Below are 20,435 nucleotides of genomic sequence, written 5' to 3' on the forward strand. Positions count from 1 at the left end.
AAATAAAAGCAAATAAAATTGAGGTATCTGATTGGAAGATAGACAGTGAATAAATATACAGTCAATAGGTCGACACCAGATGGTCAACAGTAAATTGTGCAACAGGGTCAAAATATCGACAAGATTAAAATGTCAACAGTTAAATGGCTGACATGGACTTAGGTTGACTGTGTTAAATGATCGACATGGTCAAAAGTTGACATGCAAATGGTCAACACAAAAAAAGTTGACACCTGGGGGTATATTTACTAAAATTCGTATTTTTCTGAATTAGGTTAAAGTTTAAACACGAATGACATCGAATGTGTGAATTTTCAATTTTTTGAATTTTTTACGCCTCATTTACTATGCTGTTGTATTCTGCATTTTCGTTTTTTCCGATGTCAATGTCATTCGTTTTTTCGGCCAGTGTTTTACTGGAGTGAATAGTAAAACACTGGCGAAATTAACACAATGAATCTCGGCCGGATCTGTGCAGGGCTTCATTGTGCACCTTTAAAAATAAAAATAAAGTATTAAACATCAAGAAAAAAATTGCGTGGGGTCCCCCCTCCTAAGCATAACTAGCCTCGGGCTCTTTGAGCCGGTCCTGGTTGTAAAAATACGGGAAAAAAATTAACTGGGGATCCCCCATATTTTAACAACCAGCACCGGGCTCTGCAACTGGTCCTGGTGCAAAAAATACTGGGGACAAAAAGTGTAGGGGTCCCCGTATTTTTTGAACCAGCACCAGGCTCCACTAGTAAGAGAGATAATGCCACAGCCGGGGGACACTTTTATCTTGGTCCCTGTGGCCCTGGCATTAAATCACTCACTAGTCACTCCTGGCCGGGGTACCCTGGAAGAGTGGGAACCCCTTAAATCAAGGGGTCCCCCCCTCCAGCCACCCAAGGGCCAGGGGTGAAGCCCGAGGCTGTCCCCCCATCCAAGGGTGGCGGATGGGGGGCTGATAGCCATAGTTTTAAAATAAAGAATATTGTTTTTTGTAGCAGTACTACAAGTCCCAGCAAGCCTCCCCGCAAGCTGGTACTTGGAGAACCACAAGTACCAGCATGCAGTGGAAAAACGGGCCCGCTGGTACCTGTAGTTCTACTACAAAAAAATACCCCCAAAAAAACAGAACACACACCCCGTGACAGTAAAACTTTATTACATACATGGACACCTACATACACACATACTTAACTATGTTCACACGAGGGTCGGTCCACTTCTCCACATAGAATCTCAGGGTACCTGTAAATTAAATTATACTCACACAATCGAGTGTTTCTGAGTTCTAATTTTTAGTAAATTACCGAGTTGTATCAAATAACAGGCATATTTGACCGATGGTGTATTCATTCATATTTTTTTCTTTGCCTTCCAAAAAAAAAACGATTGCCCTCATCACTGCCAAGATCTGTGTTTACTAAATTCCCAAGATGACACTTTGAAGAAAAAACACCTAATCGGTCAAAATAGGGAGTTTAGTAAATATACCCCCTAGTTTTTCAGGATTTTTCATGAGTTTTATTGTTAAGGTTAAAGCTTAGGGCAGTGGTTCTCAAACATTTTTTAATCATGGAGCATTTTTGAATCATGAGAAATTTAGAAAGAAATATTAAATGAAGTAAATTGTGTTTATATGTCATCCTTAGGGTCAGTTATGTGGTGAGGGACAGGATATGCTTGTGTTTGTCCACATATTCTATGATTGACAGCCACAAGCACTGGTTTTGCCTATTACATTAATCATAAATAATTTGAATTGGTCCTGGTCCACCAATCCCAGGCACCCCTGCAAGTGTCCCGAGGCACCCCAGGGTGTCTAGGCACACAGTTTGGGAACCACTGGCTTAGGGGATAGGGTTAGGGTTAGAGTTAGGATTAGGCACTAGGAGGAGGGTTTGGACTAAACACCAAGTGGAGGATTAGGGCTAGGCACCAGGTTGAGGATTAGGGATAGGCACTAGTAGGAGGGTTAGGGCTAGGCACCAGGTTGATGATTAAGGATAGTCACTAGGGTGAGGGTTAGGGTTAGGCCCCAGATTCAGTATTAGGGATAGGCACTAAGGAGAGCGTTAGTGCTAGGAACCAGGTTCAGGATTAGGGATAGGCATTAGGGGTAGGGTTAGGGCTAGTTACCAGGTTCAGGATTAGGTATAGGAACCAGGGGGGGGGGAGCGGGTTAGGGCTATGCACCAGGTTGAGTATTAGGGATAGGCACTAGGGTTGGTTAGGGCTAGGCACCACATTGTGGATTAGGGATAGGCATTAGGTTTAAGGTTAAAATACCTTTTTTGTATTGACCATTTGCATATTGACCTTTTTTCCCTGTCAACCTATTGACTATTGATCATATGGTGTCAATCTATTGACTGTCTATCTAGACACTGTTGATCTTTTACTCCACACCCTCCTTATTATTTTCTGTATTGCAAAGAAATCCTTATAGGTAATTTATGTATTCCAGAGTTATGATTATAGCCAGGGCCGGACTGCTCATCTGGCACTTCAGTCAAATTCCAGGAGGCAGATGGGATTGTGGCCCAGTCCTGTCACATAGAGAGTTGGGAAGGCCACACCCAGCGAAGCCTCTGGCTCTATGGTCTGGCTGCCTCCCCGCCCCCTGCCTGTCTCCATGAAAATGGAGGCATGCCGCGAGTCAACGCCCTCCTGTGATTTTCAATCCCAGTCCATCCCTGATTATAGTCCAGCCATCGCACCTACCAGGGCTAGACTGCCCATCTGTCTTTTCTGGCAAATGCCAGAAGGGCAGATGGGTTTGTGGACCGGTCCTGTTACACAAACAGCTGGGAAAGTCATGTGTTGCGCTGCCTCTGTCTCTCTAGTCTGGCCGCTCCCTTGTCCCCTGCCCATCTCCAGGGAAATGGGACTGTGCCGCATGTCCACGCCCTCCTTACTCATGACACGCCCCTTTTGGTAGTGTCTGCATGCCCCCTTTCATTGCACACGCACCCCTTTCATGTACGCACACGTGCCAAAGGCCGTGATTTTTGTCCCAGTCCATCCCTGATTATAGCCCAGCCATGGCACCTACCTTACAGCCCAGGTATGGCACCTACCCTACAGCCCAGCCATGGCACCTACCTTACAGCCCAACCATGGCACCTGTCCTACACCCTAGAAAGGCAACTGTTGTGATGGAGCTGGAAGAATAACTGTCACTTCCAAAATCCTATTTAGTTAATATACCATTAATATATGCATCATTATCAATATCACCCATCATTACTATAATCGAGATTGCTTTTTTACATATTTACATTGTACTTCTACTAATTTGGATTTAATTCAATTGCAAAAAAAACTTTGCAATATATTGGAATTTTGCCCAGCAATTTTTCTGCTACTACGTTTCATAGTAATATCTGTGGCCAGCTCATGATGGTTTCTATATATAAAATTAACTAAATGTCTGGTCGTACTGTATTGATATATCCATTGTCATTTATGCATTGTTTCATTAAATACTCTTTCAATTCAGCAGCAGTGCACGAACACCATTGTTTCCAAAGTAACATTTATTCCTGTAAAAGTAGCAACTTTAAATTAGTGTTAGAAATATTTCCCTATTTCCACAACCTTTTGTTTTACATATTAATATAAAAAAAACAAACATCCATTTTCCAGGAATAAATAATTCCATGTGAAGTACACAAAAACATTAAAACATGTGAAATTTTTATTTGTCACCATTTTTGGTTAGTTCACTTAAACTGAGTCTAATGTTTTATTGCCGAGTTTCCAAATTAGACATAAAACAGGTAGAACATTAGATGTGTCTCTCTCTGAGGACAGAGTTTATCATGCATGTAATATCGGTAAATGGAAAAGTTCAACTTAATGATGCAAATCTTGATTTTATAATTGCTATTGAATGCGACAAAAACATTAAAATGTGCAATCTCAAATATACAGTTCATACTGGCCTGGCAGCTGCAAAAGATTAAGAGTTAACGAATATGTTTTTGGCACCTACAAGAAGTGCAAAGAAATATTGTACAGTAACTCAAACATATTGGCAGTGAACAGATTCATCTATATGTATACTTAATTCATTCACATCTACTTTAATAGTCTCACCTCTGGGAGATACCAGTGTGAAGGTCAAAAGAGAAGCTGTGGAGGCATGGTTACGTGAAATGTGTCACCATAACCCCACCCACTGCTGAAAAATGCAGTGATTTGTAGCATCACCCAGCATGGGAGCAAGGTTATGATGACATACTGTAATTTGCAGTAAATTGCATCACCACAGCCCATGCCCATTTGACAGGTGTAGTGCAAGGGTTCTGAGAGGGTGCTCTACTTTCCAGGTAGTCCAGAAAAGCTACCCAAAATGTCAGAATCTCCAGGACATTCCTGGGCAGTATTATCATTAATTGTATTTTTTTGATATCAAGTATTTTTAGTGCTATTGAGGAAAACATTACACTGAAACACAACCAAATCAACATAATAAGTACAAGGTGATTAATGAGTAATGTAAAGAGGATTAATGAATCAAGAAATAAAACAAAGTGAGAATACTGTTAAATATCAATGACCCAGTGTCCTGTGTGTGAACAGAAAGGATCATCAACACTGTCTGTGAGAGGAATTACACTGGAGACAGGGATAGTGTAGGGCCCGAGCCAGATTACGGGCCACATGGGCCTGGAGCTGAAACATTTCAGGGGCCTATACTGAGAGGGGAGGAGTTGTGAAGAGTGCTGTGTGAATGTGGCCCCAGCTTTGTATGTACACCGTGACCCTATACAATGTGAGCCCCACTGTCTCCCTAAATACAAAAACATAGACAACTTGCATAATTTTGTGAGAAAACGACAAAAACTATTTTAATACTTGTGATTTATGATTGTTTGGCCAGATGTGCAGCTAATCATCATCCTCCTGCCAGGAAGATGGGCCTATTTTTATGTGGAGGCCTGGAGCTGGAGCTCCATATGCCCGGATTTCCCACAAGGCAACCTAGGCACCAGCCCAGTATGCTTTTACTGACATCTATCAATTGCAGAGTTGTTGTGTAGACAGTGTCTACCTTGTGAAATTATCCAGGCAACCCAGTAATGTCTCTGTTATATTAGGCAGGCACCCAATGCTTGCAGTGTGAAAATGCAAATGAAAGCCATCCATAGTCTGTGGTAATAACTCATCACCATCCTTATATGTCATAGGCACTAAGCAGGGCACAGACACACACATTACTGTGTACAGTATGTACCCTAACTCACCACACAACCAGCTCTTTGTGTACACACCACAGCCGCCACTGCAGATGCCACCTCGCAGCGACCTTCTGATCCCTAGTACTCTGTCAGATCAGAATTAGGGTTAATTTAGAGGTTTGGGCTAAGGTATTAGGATTAATTTAAGATAGGGTATTAGGGCTGTGTAGGGTTTAGCGGATTGGGTTTGAGGGTTAAGGTATTGAGGTTATTGTTAGGGTGAGGTTTCAGGTTAGGTATGAGTTAGATTCAGGATCAGGGTAGGGATGATATGCGTCCTGGATTTACAGATCTAAATATCTGATTTTATATATCTACTAGCTGGAGTACCCGGCATTGCCCAGGATTTTAAGAATGTCTGTTTACAAAAATAAATGTAAATATTAAACACACAGTATAAATAACATTGTAGATAGCTGAATACCTGTGCTTCGCTACGGGATGAGGATGGTAAATTAGAATGATAGTTGTTTGTTAATTGACGTTGGTTGGAGATCTCGTTTATAGGCATATCTTGCTTCCCTGACGCACTTTATGTATTGGCCGGACCACTTTTTGGTCCCCCAGGGGACCCTGATGTTCCCACTATACAACTCTCAGTCTGTGGCTTCCTGCTGCCTCCATTCCCTTCCTCACATCATGTCAATACCACTGTGAAATTATCGTTGTTTTTTTTTTACAGTTTCTTATATAGTGCAGCACATTATGTATCTCCTGACATACTCTGTGCTGCTGGGGGACCGTGCTACTTCCACTATATAACTCTGTGTGTGTGGGGTTGTGCTACCTGCATTCCCCTCCTCACATCATGTCACTGGCCCTGTCACATGCAGCCCTGTCATCACTGACATATCATGCATGTCATGATATAGTCTGTGCTGCTGGCCCACCACTAGGGGTGCTAGTGGTGTGTTACCCCCACAGTGTTTGTTCCCAGAGTGTAAGTCATATGTGTACCAAATGTGTTGTAAATTGCTGCAGGCATTCCAGAGTTATGCTGTCTGCTGAAAAATTCTGTGCTGCTGCCTCACCCCTAGGGGTGCTAGTGGGGTCTTACCTCCACAGTGTTTGTTCCCAGCCTGTAAGTCATATGTGTACCAAGTTTGTTGTAAATTGGTCCAGGCATTCGAGAGTTATGCTGTCTGCTGAAATACTCAGTGCTGCTATCTCACCCCTAGGGGTGCTAGGGGTGTCTAACCCCCACACAGTTTGTTCCTAGATTGTAAGTCAGATGTGTAGCAAGTTTGGTGTAAATTGCGCAAGGCTTTCCACAGTTTTTCTGTCTGATGACATACTCTGTGCTGCTGCCCCACCCCTAGGGGTGTCTGACCCCTACAGTGTTTGTTTCCAGAGTGTAAGTCATATGTGTACCAAGTAGGGATGTGCACCGGCAATTTTTCGGGTTTTGTGTTTTGGTTTTGTGTTCGGTTCCGCGGCCGTGTTTTGGGTTCGACCGCGTTTTGGCAAAACCTCACCGAATTTTTTTTGTCGGATTCGGGTGTGTTTTGGATTCGGGTGTTTTTTTCAAAAAACCCTAAAAAACAGCTTAAATCATTGAATTTGGGGGTCATTTTGATCCCATAGTATTATTAACCTCAATAACCATAATTTCCACTCATTTTCAGTCTATTCTGAACACCTCACACCTCACAATATTATTTTTAGTCCTAAAATTTGCACCGAGGTCGCTGGATGGCTAAGCTAAGCGACCCTAGTGGCCGACACAAACACCTGGCCCATCTAGGAGTGGCACTGCAGTGTCAGGCAGGATGGCCCTTCCAAAAAATACTCCCCAAACAGCACATGACGCAAATAAGAAAAAAAAGAGGCGCAATGAGGTAGCTGTGTGAGTAAGCTAAGCGACCCTAGTGGTCGACACAAACACCTGGCCCATCTAGGAGTGGCACTGCAGTGTCACGCAGGTTAGCCCTTCCAAAAAATACTCCCCAAACAGCACATGACGCAAAGAAGAAAAAAAAGAGGCGCAATGAGGTAGCTGTGTAAGTAAGCTAAGCGACCATAGTGGCTGACACAAACACCTGGCCCACCTAGGAGTTGCACTGCAGTGTCACGCAGGATGGCCCTTCCAAAAAATACTCCCCAAACAGCACATGACGCAAAGAAGAAAAAAAAGAGGCGCAATGAGGTAGCTGTGTGAGTAAGCTAAGCGACCCTAGTGGACGACACAAACACCTGGCCCATCTAGGAGTGGCACTGCAGTGTCACGCAGGATGGCCCTTCCAAAAAATACTCCCCAAACAGCACATGACGCAAAGAAGAAAAAAAAGAGGCGCAATGAGGTAGCTGTGTGAGTAAGCTAAGCAACCCTAGTGGCCGACACAAACACCTGGCCCATCTAGGAGTGGCACTGCAGTGTCACGCAGGATGGCCCTTCAAAAAAATACTCCCCAAACAGCACATGACGCAAAGAAGAAAAAAAGAGGCGCAATGAGATAGCTGTGTGAGTAAGCTAAGCGACCCTAGTGGCCGACACAAACACCTGGCCCATCTAGGAGTGGCACTGCAGTGTCACGCAGGATGGCCCTTCCAAAAAATACTCCCCAAACAGCACATGACGCAAAGAAGAAAAAAAGGGCTGCAATGAGGTAGCTGTGTGAGTAAGCTAAGCGACCCTAGTGGCCGTACAAACACCTGGCCCATTTAGGAGTGTCACTGCAGTGTCACGCAGGATGGCCCTTCCAAAAAATACTCCCCAAACAGCACATGACGCAAAGAAGAAAAAAAAGAGGCGCAATGAGGTAGCTGTGTGAGTAAGCTAAGCGACCCTAGTGGCCGACACAAACACCTGGCCCATCTAGGAGTGGCACTGCAGTGTCAGGCAGGATGGCCCTTCCAAAAAATACTCCCCAAACAGCACATGACGCAAAGAAGAAAAAAAAGAGGCGCAATGAGGTAGCTGTGTGAGTAAGCTAAGCGACCCTAGTGGCCGACACAAACACCTGGCCCATCTAGGAGTGGCACTGCAGTGTCACGCAGGATGACCCTTCCAAAAAATACTCCCCAAACAGCACATGACGCAAAGAAGAAAAAAAAGAGGCGCAATGAGGTAGCTGTGTGAGTAAGCTAAGCGACCCTAGTGGCCGACACAAACACCTGGCCCATCTAGGAGTGGCACTGCAGTGTCACGCAGGATGGCCTTTCCAAAAAATACTCCCCAAACCGCACATGATGCAAAGAAAAATGAAAGAAAAAAGAGGTGCAAGATGAAATTGTCCTTGGGCCCTCCCACACACCCTTATGTTGTATAAACAGGACATGCACACTTTAACGAACCCATCATTTCAGCGACAGGATCTGCCACACGACTGTGACTGAAATGACAGGTTGGTTTGGGCCCCCACCAAAAAAGAAGCAATCAATTTCTCCTTGCACAAACTGGCTCTACAGAGGCAAGATGTCCACCTCATCATCATCGTCCGATTCATCACCCCTTTCACTGTGTACATCCCCCTCCTCACAGATTATTAATTCGTCCCCACTGGAATCCACCATCTCAGATCCCGTGTACTTTCTGGAGGCAATTGCTGCTGGTGAATGTCTCCATGGAGGAATTGATTATAATTCATTTTAATGAACATCATCTTCTCCACATTTTCTGGAAGCAACCTCGTATGCCGATTGCTGACAAGGTGAGCGGCGGCACTAAACACTCTTTCGGAGTACACACTGGAAGGAGGGCAACTTAGGTAGAATAAAGCCAGTTTGTGCAAGGGCCTCCAAATTGCCTCTTTTCCCTGCCAGTATACGTACGGACTGTCTGACGTGCCTACTTGGATGCGGTCACTCATATAATCCTCCACCATTCTTTCAATGGTGAGAGAATCATATGCAGTGACAGTAGACGACATGTCAGTAATCGTTGGCAGGTCCTTCAGTCCGGACCAGATGTCAGCATCAGCAGTCGCTCCAGACTGCCCTGCATCACCGCCAGCGGGTGGGCTCGGAATTCGTAGCATTTTCCTCGCACCCCCAGTGCGGGAGAATGTGAAGGAGGAGATGTTGACAGGTCGCGTTCCGCTTGACTTGACAATTTTCTCACCAGCAGTTCTTTGAACCCCTGCAGACTTGTGTCTGCCGGAAAGAGAGATCCAACGTAGGTTTTACATCTAGGATCGAGCACGGTGGCCAAAATGTAGTGCTCTGATTTCAACAGATTGACCACACGTGAATCCTGGTTAAGCGAATTAAGGGCTCCATCCACAAGTCCCACATGCCTAGCGGAATCGCTCTGTTTTAGCTCCTCCTTCAATGCCTCCAGCTTCTTCTGCAAAAGCCTGATGAGGGGAATGACCTGACTCAGGCTGGCAGTGTCTGAACTGACTTCACGTGTGGCAAGTTCAAAGGGCAGCAGTACCTTGCACAACGTTGAAATCATTCTCCACTGCGCTTGAGTCAGGTGCATTCCCCCTCCTTTGCCTATATCGTGGGCGGATGTATAGGCTTGAATGGCCTTTTGCTGCTCCTCCATCCTCTGAAGCATATAGAGGGTTGAATTCCACCTCGTTACCACCTCTTGCTTCAGATGATGGAAGGGCAGGTTCAGGTTTTTTTGGTGGTGCTCCAGTCTTCTGTACGCGGTGCCTGCACGCCGAAAGTGGCCCGCAATTCTTCTGGCCACCGACAGCATCTCTTGCACGCCCCTGTCGTTTTTTAAATAATTCTGCACCACCAAATTCAATGTATGTGCAAAACATGGGACGTGCTGGAATTTGCCCAGATGTAATGCACGCACAATATTGCTGGCGTTGTCCGATGCCACAAATCCCCAGGAGAGTCCAATTGGGGTAAGCCATTCTGCGATGATCTTCCTCAGTTGCCGTAAGAGGTTTTCAGCTGTGTGCGTATTCTGGAAACCGGTGATACAAAGCGTAGCCTGCCTAGGAACGAGTTGGCGTTTGCGAGATGCTGCTACTGGTGCCGCCGCTGCTGTTCTTGCAGCGGGAGGCAATACATCTACCCAGTGGGCTGTCACAGTCATGTAGTCCTGAGTCTGCCCTGCTCCACTTGTCCACATGTCCGTGGTTAAGTGGACATTGGGTACAACTGCATTTTTTAGGACACTGGTGAGTCTCTTTTTCTGATGTCCGTGTACATTCTCGGTATCGCCTGCCTAGAGAAGTGGAACCTAGATGGTATTTGGTAACGGGGGCACACTACCTCAAGAAATTGTCTAGTTCCCTGTGAACTAACGGCGGATACCGGACGCACGTCTAACACCAACATAGTTGTCAAGGCCTCAGTTATCCGCTTTGCAGCAGGATGACTTCTGTGATATTTCATCTTCCTCGCAAAGGACTGTTGGACAGTCAATTGCTTACTGGAAGTAGTACAAGTGGTCTTCCGACTTCCCCTCTGGGATGACGATCGACTCCCAGCAGCAACAACAGCAGCGCCAGCAGCAGTAGGCGTTACACTCAAGGATGCATCGGAGGAATCCCAGGCAGGAGAGGACTCGTCAGACTTGCCAGTGACATGGCCTGCAGGACTATTGGCTTTCCTGGGTAAGGAGGAAATTGACACTGAGGGAGTTGGTGGTGTGGTTTGCGCGAGCTTGGTTACAAGAGGAAGGGATTTACTGGTCAGTGGACTGCTTCCGCTGTCGCCCAAGGTTTTTGAACTTGTCACTGACTTATTATGAATGCGCTGCAGGTGACGTATAAGGGAGGATGTTCCGAGGTGGTTAACGTCCTTACCCCTACTTATTACAGCTTGACAAAGGCAACACACAGCTTGACACCTGTTGTCCGCATTTCTGTTGAAATTCTTCCACACTGAATAGCTTATTTTTTTGGTATTTTCACCAGGCATGTCCATGGCCATATTCCTCCCACGGACAACAGGTGTCTCCCCGGGTGCCTGACTTAAACAAACCACCTCACCATCAGAATCCTCCTTGTCAATTTCCTCCCCAGCGCCAGCAACACCCATATCCTCATCCTGGTGTACTTCAACACTGACATCTTCAATTTCACTATCAGGAACTGGACTGCGGGTGCTCCTTTCAACACTTGCAGGGGGCGTGCAAATGGTGGAAGGCGCAAGCTCTTCCTGTCCAGTGTTGGGAAGGTCAGGCATCGCAACCGACACAATTGGACTCTCCTTTGGGATTTGTGATTTCGAAGAACGCACAGTTCTTTGCTGTGCTTTTGCCGCAAGTCTTTTCTTTTTTCTAGCGAGAGGATGAGTGCTTCCATCCTCATGTGAAGCTGAACCACTAGCCATGAACATAGGCCAGGGCCTCAGCCGTTCCTTGCCACTCCGTGTCGTAAATGGCATATTGGCAAGTTTACGCTTCTCCTCAGACGCTTTTAATTTTGATTTTTGGGTCATTTTTTTACTGATCTTTTGTGTTTTGGATTTTACATGCTCTGTACTATGACATTGGGCATCGGCCTTGGCAGACGACGTTGATGGCATTTCATCGTCTCGGCCATGACTAGTGGCAGCAGCTTCAGCACGAGGTGGAAGTGGATCTTGATCTTTCCCTATTTTTTTGACCTCCACATTTTTGTTCTCCATATTTTGCGCACAACTAAAAGCCACCACAGGTATACAATGTAGATGGATAGTATACTATTATTACTTATACTTATGGATGACGAGTGACGACACAGAGGTAGGTACAGCCGTGGCCTACCGTACTGCTGCTTAGTGCTTATATATATAATATACTGTATAACGGACCTGGTGGACACTGTCAGCAGAGTGCTAAACAAACTAGTATGAAGAAAGAAAAAAAAAACACCACAGGTATACAATGTAGATGGATGGATAGTATAGTATTACTTATACTTATGGACGACGAGTGCACGGACGACACAGAGGTAGGTACAGCCGTGGCCTACCGTACTGCTGCTTAGTGCTTATATATATAATATACTGTATAACGGACCTGGTGGACACTGTCAGCAGACTGCTAAACAAACTAGCATGAAGAAAGAAAAAAAAAAAACACCACAGGTATACAATGTAGATGGATGGATAGTATAGTATTACTTATACTTATGGACGACGAGTGCACTGACGACACAGAGGTAGGTACAGCCGTGGCCTACCGTACTGCTGCTTAGTGCTTAATTATATATATAATATACTGTATAACGGACCTGGTGGACACTGTCAGCAGACTGCTAAACAAACTAGCATGAAGAAAGAAAAAAAAAACACCACAGTGTTTTTCAGGCAGACAAACGTATACTGGCCTGGTGGTCACTGTCAGCAAAACTGTGCACTGTACTCCTGCTATAACTGCTCCCCAGTCCCCACAATTAGGCAGTGTGAGCAGTGCACTCAGCACAGATATATCATGCAGCAGTGCAGCACACTGAGTGAGCACAGATGAGACTTTATTTCAGGCAGAGAAACAAAGGATTAAACTAATCAAAACCCTGCACTGTACTCCCTAACAGCTGCTCCCCGTCCCCCCAATTATAACTAACTAAGTCACTCTGTGTTCTACTATAACGGAGAGGACGCCAGCCACGTCCTCTCCCTATCAATCTCAATGCACGTGTGAAAATGGCGGCGACGCGAGGCTCCCTTATATAGAATCCGAGTCTCGCGAGAATCCGACAGCGGGATGATGACGTTCGGGCGCGCTCGGGTTAACCGAGCAAGGCGGGAGGATCTGAGTCGCTCGGACCCGTGTAAAAAATAAGATTTTACTCACCGGTAAATCTATTTCTCGTAGTCCGTAGTGGATGCTGGGAACTCCGTAAGGACCATGGGGAATAGACGGGCTCCGCAGGAGACTGGGCACTCTAAAAGAAAGATTAGGTACTATCTGGTGTGCACTGGCTCCTCCCACTATGACCCTCCTCCAGACCTCAGTTAGGATACTGTGCCCGGAAGAGCTGACACAATAAGGAAAGATTTTGAATCCCGGGTAAGACTCAAACCAGCCACACCAATCACACCGTATAACTCGTGATACTATATCCAGTTAACAGTATGAAATATAACTGAGCCTCTCAACAGATGGCTCAACAATAACCCTTAGTTAGGCAATAACTACATACAAGTATTGCAGACAATCCGCACTTGGGATGGGCGCCCAGCATCCACTACGGACTACGAGAAATAGATTTACCGGTGAGTAAAATCTTATTTTCTCTGACGTCCTAGTGGATGCTGGGAACTCCGTAAGGACCATGGGGATTATACCAAAGCTCCCAAACGGGCGGGAGAGTGCGGATGACTCTGCAGCACCGAATGAGAGAACTCAAGGTCCTCCTCAGCCAGGGTATCAATTTTGTAGAATTTAGCAAACGTGTTTGCCCCTGACCAAGTTGCAGCTCGGCAAAATTGTAAAGCCGAGACCCCTCGGGCAGCCGCCCAAGATGAGCCCACTTGCTTAGAAGCAGGAGCACCTATTTTGTTGGGTGCCTACAGGATAAAAAGCGAGTCAGTTTTCCTGACTCCAGCCGTCCTGGAAATATAAATTTTTAAGGCCCTGACTACGTCCAGTAACTTGGAATCTTCCAAGTCCCTAGTAGCCGCAGGCACTACAATAGGTTGGTTCAAGTGAAAAGCTGATACCACCTTAGGGAGAAACTGGGGACGAGTCCTCAATTCTGCCCTATCCATATGGAAAATCAGATAAGGGCTTTTACATGACAAAGCCGCCAATTCTGACACACGCCTGGCCGAAGCCAAGGCCAATAACATGACCACTTTCCACGTGAGATATTTCAAATCCACAGTTTTAAGTGGCTCAAACCAATGTGATTTTAAGAAACTCAACACCACGTTGAGATCCCAAGGTGCCACAGGAGGCACAAAAGGGGGCTGAATATGTAGCACTCCCTTTACAAATGTCTGAACTCCAGGCAGTGAAGCCAGTTCTTTCTGGAAGAAAATCGACAGAGCCGAAATCTGGACCTTAATGGAACCCAATTTTAGGCCCATAGTCACCCCTGACTGTAGGAAGTGCAGAAAACGACCCAGCTGAAATTCCTCTGTTGGGGCCTTCCTGGCCTCACACCATGCAATATATTTTCGCCAAATACAGTGATAATGGTTTGCGGTTACTTCTTTCCTGGCTTTTATCAGCGTAGGAATGACTTCTTCCGGAATGCCCTTTTCCTTTAGGATCCGGAATTCAACCGCCATGCCGTCAAACGCAGCCACGGTAAGTCTTGGAACAGACAGAGCCCCTGCTGTAGCAGATCCTGTCTGAGCGGTAGAGGCCATGGGTCCTCTGATATCATTTCTTGAAGTTCTGGGTACCAAGCTCTTCTTGGCCCATCCGGAACCACGAGTATCGTTCTTACTCCTCATTTTCTTATTATTCTCAGTACCTTTGGTATGAGAGGCAGAGGAGGGAATACATAAACCAACTGGTACACCCACGGTGTCACTAGAGCGTCCACAGCTATTGCCTGAGGGTCCCTTGACCTGGCGCAATATCTAGTTTTTTGTTTAGGCGGGACGCCATCATGTCCACCTGTGGCCTTTCCCAACGGTTTACCAACAGTAGGAAGACTTCTGGATGAAGTCCCCACTCTCCCGGGTGTAGGTCGTGTCTGCTGAGGAAGTCTGCTTCCCAGTTGTCCACTCCCGGAATGAACACTGCTGACAGTGCTAAGACGTGATTTTCCGCCCATCGGAAAATCCTTGTGGCTTCTGCCATCACCATCTTGCTTCTTGTGCCGCCCTGTCGGTTTACATGGGTGACTGCCGTGATGTTGTCTGATTGGATCAGTACCGGCTGGTTTTGAAGCAGAGGCCTTGCCAGACTTAGGGCATTGTAAATGGCCCTCAGTTCCAGAATATTTATGTGTAGGGACGACTCCTGACTTGACCAAAGTCCTTGGAAATTTCTTCCCTGTGTGACTGCCCCCCAGCCTCGAAGGCTGGCATCCGTGGTTACCAGGACCCAGTCCTGTATGCCGAATCTGCGGCCCTCTTGAAAATGAGCACTCTGCAGCCACCACAGTAGAGATACCCTGGTCCTTGGAGACAGGGTTATCAGCCGATGCATCTGAAGATGCGATCCCGACCACTTGTCCAAGAGGTCCCACTGAAAGGTTCTTGCATGGAACCTGCCGAATGGAATTTTTGCTTCGTAAGAAGCTACCATTTTTCCCAGGACTCGTGTGCAGTGATGCACCGATACCTGTTTTGGTTTCAGGAGGTCTCTGACTAGAGATGACAGCTCCTTGGCTTTCTCCTGCGGGAAAAACACTTTTTTCTGTTCTGTGTCCAGAACCATCCCCAGGAACAGTAGGCGTGTGGTAGGAACCAGCTGTGACTTTGGAATGTATAGAATCCATCTGTGCTGTTGTAGCACTTCCCGAGATAGTGCTACTCCGACCAACAACTGCTCCTTGGACCTCGCCTTTATAAGGAGATCGTCCAAGTACGGGATAATTAAAACTCCCTTTTTTCGAAGGAGTATCATCATTTCTGCCATTACCTTGGTAAAGACCCTCGGTGCCGTGGACAGTCCAAACGGCAGTGTTTGGAATTGGTAATGGCAATCCTGTACCACAAATCTGAGGTACTCCTGGTGAGGATGGTAAATGGGGACATGTAGGTAAGCATCCTTGATGTCCAGGGATACCATGTAATCCCCCTCCTCCAGGCTTGCAATAACCGCCCTGAGCGATTCCATCTTGAACTTGAATTTTTTTATGTATGTGTTCAAGGATTTCAAATTTAAAATGGGTCTCACCGAACCGTCCGGTTTCGGTACCACAAACAGTGTGGAATAGTAACCCCGTCCTTGTTGAAGTAGGGGCACCTTGACTATCACCTGCTGGGAATACAGCTTGTGAATTGCCTCTAGCACAGCCTCCCTGCCTGAGGGAGTTGTCGGCAAGGCAGATTTGAGGAAACGGCGGGGGGGAGACGCCTCGAATTCCAGATTGTTCCCCTGAGATACTACTTGAAGGATCCAGGGATACACCTGTGAGCAAGCCCACTGATCGCTGAAATTTTTGAGGCGGCCGCCCACCGTACCTGGCTACGCCTGTGGAGCTGCCGCGTCATGCGGTGGACTCAGAGGAAGCGGGGGAAGAATTTTGATTCTGGGAACTGGCTGACTGGTGCAGCTTTTTCCCTCTTCCCTCGTCTCTGTGCAGAAAGGAAGCGCCTTTGACCCGCTTGCTTTTCTGAAGCCGAAAGGACTGTACCTGATAATACAGTGCTTTCTTAGGCTGTGAGGAAACCTGAGGTAAAAAATTATCTTCCCAGCTGTTGCTGTGGATACAAGGTCCCAGAGACCATCCCCAAACAATTCCTCACCCTTATAAGGCTCTATGTGCCTTTTAAAGTCAGCATCACCTGTCCAGTGTCGGGTCTCTAATACCCTCCTGACAGAATGGACATTGCATTAATTCTGGATGCCAGCCGGCAAAATATCCCTCTGTGCATCCCTCATATATAAGACGACGTCTTATGTTCGCAAAATAGTATCCCTGTTTGACAGGGTTACAGACCACGCTGCAGCAGCACTATCTGCAGGTCTCAGTCTAGTACCTGAGTGTGTAAATACAGACTTCAGGATAGCCTCCTGCTTTTTATCAGCAGGTACCTTCAAAGTGGCCGCATCCTAAGACGGCAGTGCCACCTTTTTTGACAAACGTGTGAGCGCCTTATCCACCCTAGGGGATATCTCCCAGCGTAACTTATCCTCTGGCGGGAAAGGGTACGCCATCAGTAACTTTTTAGAAATTACCAGTTTCTTATCAGGGGGAACCCACGCTTTTTCACACTTCATTCACTCATTTGATGGGGGAACAAAACACTGCCTGCTTTTTCTCCCCAAACATAAAACCCTTTTTTAGTGGTTCTTGGGTTAATGTCAGAAATGTGTAACACATTTTTTATTGCCGGGATCATGTAACGGATGTTCCTAGTGGATTGTGTATATGTCTCAACCTCGTCGACACTGGAGTCAGACTCTGTGTCGACATCTGTGTCTGCCATCTGAGGGAGCGGGCGTTTTTGAGCCCCTGATGGCCTTTGAGACGCCTGGGCAGGCGCGGGCTGAGAAGCCGGCTGTCCCATAGCTGTTACGTCATCCAGCCTTTTATGTAAGGAGTTGACACTGTCGGTTTATACCTTCCACCTATCCTTCCACTCTGGTGTCGGCCCCACAGGGGGCGACATCACATTTATCGGCATCTGCTCTGCCATCACATAAGCCTTCTCATCAAACGTGTCGACACAGCCGTACCGACACACCGCACACACACACAGGGAATGCTCTGACTGAGGACAGGACCCCACACAGCCCTTTGGGGAGACAGAGAGAGAGTATGCCAGCACACACCAGAGCGCTATATAATTTTGGGATTAACACTATATTGAGTGAATTTTTTCCAATAGCTGCTTGTATATACAATATTGCGCCTAAATTTTGTGCCCCCCCCCTCTCTTTTTAACCCTTTGAGCCTGAAAACTACAGGGGAGAGCCTGGGGAGCTGTCTTCCAGCTGCACTGTGAAGAGAAAATGGCGCCAGTGTGCTGAGGGAGAAGCCCCGCCCCTTTTTCAACTGACTTTCTCCCGCTTTTTCTGGAATACTGGCAGGGGTAATTTTACATCTATATAGCCTCTAGGACTATATATGATGTAGATTTGCCAGCCAAGGTGTCATATATTGCCCTCAGGGCGCCCCCCCCAGCGCCCTGCACCCTCAGTGACCGGAGTGTGAAGTGTGCATGAGGAGCAATGGCACACAGCTGCAGTGCTGTGCGCTACCTTGGTGAAGACCGAAGTCTTCTGCCGCCGATTTTCCGGACCTCTTCTTGCTTCTGGCTCTGTAAGGGGGACGGCGGCGCGGCTCCGGGAACGAATACCAAGGCCAGTTCCATGCGGGTGATCCCTCTGGAGCTAATGGTGTCCAGTAGCCTAAGAAGCCCAAGCTAGCTGCAAGCAGGTAGGTTCGCTTCTTCTCCCCTTAGTCCCTCGATGCAGTGAGCCTGTTGCCAGCAGGTCTCACTGTAAAATAAAAAACCTAAAATAAACTTTCTTTCTAGGAGCTCAGGAGAGCCCCTAGTGTGCATCCAGCTCGGCCGGGCACAGAAATCTAACTGAGGTCTGGAGGAGGGTCATAGTGGGAGGAGCCAGTGCACACCAGATACTACCTAATCTTTCTTTTAGAGTGCCCAGTCTCCTGCGGAGCCCGTCTATTCCCCATGGTCCTTACGGAGTTCCCAGCATCCACTAGGACGTCAGAGAAAAATGTGAAGTTCGGGCGGGTTCGGATTCCGAGGAACCGAACCCGCTCATCACTAGTACCAAGTTTGTTGTAAATTGCTGCAGGCATTTCAGAGTTATGCTGTCTGCTGACATACTCTGTGCCCCCGCCTCACCACTAGGGGTGCTAGGGGTGTCTGCCCCCCACAGTGTTTGTTGCCATATTGTACCAATTTTTTAGGACATTGTTCCAGCAATTCCAGAGTTATGCTGTCTCCTGATATACTGTATACTGTCTGTATACTGTCTGCCCCCCTAGGGGTGCTAGGGATTTCAGATTGTTTTAGTTGCCTTCGCCATGTTTTGATACGCTTGTATGTAAAATTTCACGATCTTCGCTTGTAAACTGTGGATTTGTATAGAAAGACAGAAGGACAAATTTTCATTTTTATATATTAGAGATACTGTAACTACAGTAAATATATGATTCAGTCCAGGGTATACAGTTTTAAACTGCTGTGTTAAGTGGAATTACATTCTCCTTTAAACATTCATCTATAAACCTAGATCCAAGAAATGCTAGGTCCTGGTCCATTAATCATGAGAATGCAGCCTGTCGACTTACAATCACTAGTGACAATTTTGTTAAGCGAAGTTCTTTGATAAAATTAGAAATGTTTGAACACACAAAATGGTTTCATCCACTGTATGTGGGCAGTTGGTTTACTTTAAATGTGACACAGATTTCAAATCTACTTCCAAAAGACCTAGGGCCTGGTTCAGGTTTGTACGTAATGCAGATATTCATGCAACTGAGCAATCATTGGTAGTCTGTGCATGTGCTGCGATCACACTATACATGCACCAAGGGGGTCATTCCGAGTTGATCGCTCACTAGCAGTTTTTAGCAGCCGTGCAAACGCATTGTTGCCGCCCACGGGGAGTGTATTTTTGCTTTGCAGAAGTGGGAACGCCTGTGCAGCAGAGCGCCTGTAAAATCTTTTTGTGCAAAACAAGACCAGCCCTGTACTTACTCTTCGTGTGCGTTGATTTTAACGATGGAGGGACGGCTTTTGACGTCTCACACACGCCCAGCAAATGCCCAGCCATGCCTGCATTTTTTCTAAGTACTCCCTGAAAACGGTTAGTTGACACCCAGAAACGTCCTCTTTCTGTCAATCACCTTGCGGCCGTCTGTGCGATTGGAATCATCGCTAGAACTAGTGCAAAACTAGTGATGTACACCGGAAATTTTTCGGGTTTTGGTTTTGGATTCGGTTCCGCAGCCGTGTTTTGGATTCGGATGCATTTCGGCAAAACCTCCCTGAAATTTTTTTTGTCGGATTCGGGTGTTTTTTTTACAAAGAACCCTTAAAAACAGCTTAAATCATAGAATTTGGGGGTCATTTTGATCCCATAGTATTATTAACCTCAATAACCATAATTTCCACTCATTTCCAGTTTATTCTGAACACCTCACAATATTATTTTTAGTCCTAAAATTTGCACCAAGGTCGCTGGATGACTAAGCTAAGCGACCCAAGTGGCCGACACAAACACCTGGCCCATCTAGGAGTGGAACTGCAGTGTCAGACAGGATGGCAGATTTAAAAAATAGTCCCCAAACAGCACATGATGCAAAGAAAAAAAGAGGTGCACCAAGGTCGCTGGATGACTAAGCGAAGCGACACAAGTGGCCGACACAAACACCTGGCCCATCTAGGAGTGGCACTGCAGTGTCAGACAGGATGGCAGATTTAAAAAATAGTCCCCAAACTACACATGATGCAAAGAAAAAAAGAGGTGCAAGATGGAATTGTCCTAGGAACGAGTTGGCGTTTGCGAGATGCTGCTACTGGTACCTCCGCTGCTGTTCTTGCTGTGGGAGGCAATACATCTACCCAGTAGGCTGTCACAGTCATATAGTCCTGAGTCTGCCCTGCTCCACTTGTCCACATGTCCGTGGTTAAGTGGACATTGGGTACAACTGTATTTTTTAGGACACTGGTGACTCTTTTTCTGAGGTCTGTGAACAT

Source organism: Pseudophryne corroboree, chromosome 1 (assembly GCF_028390025.1).
Source record: "Pseudophryne corroboree isolate aPseCor3 chromosome 1, aPseCor3.hap2, whole genome shotgun sequence".
In the NCBI taxonomy this organism is placed as follows: Eukaryota; Metazoa; Chordata; class Amphibia; order Anura; family Myobatrachidae; genus Pseudophryne; species Pseudophryne corroboree.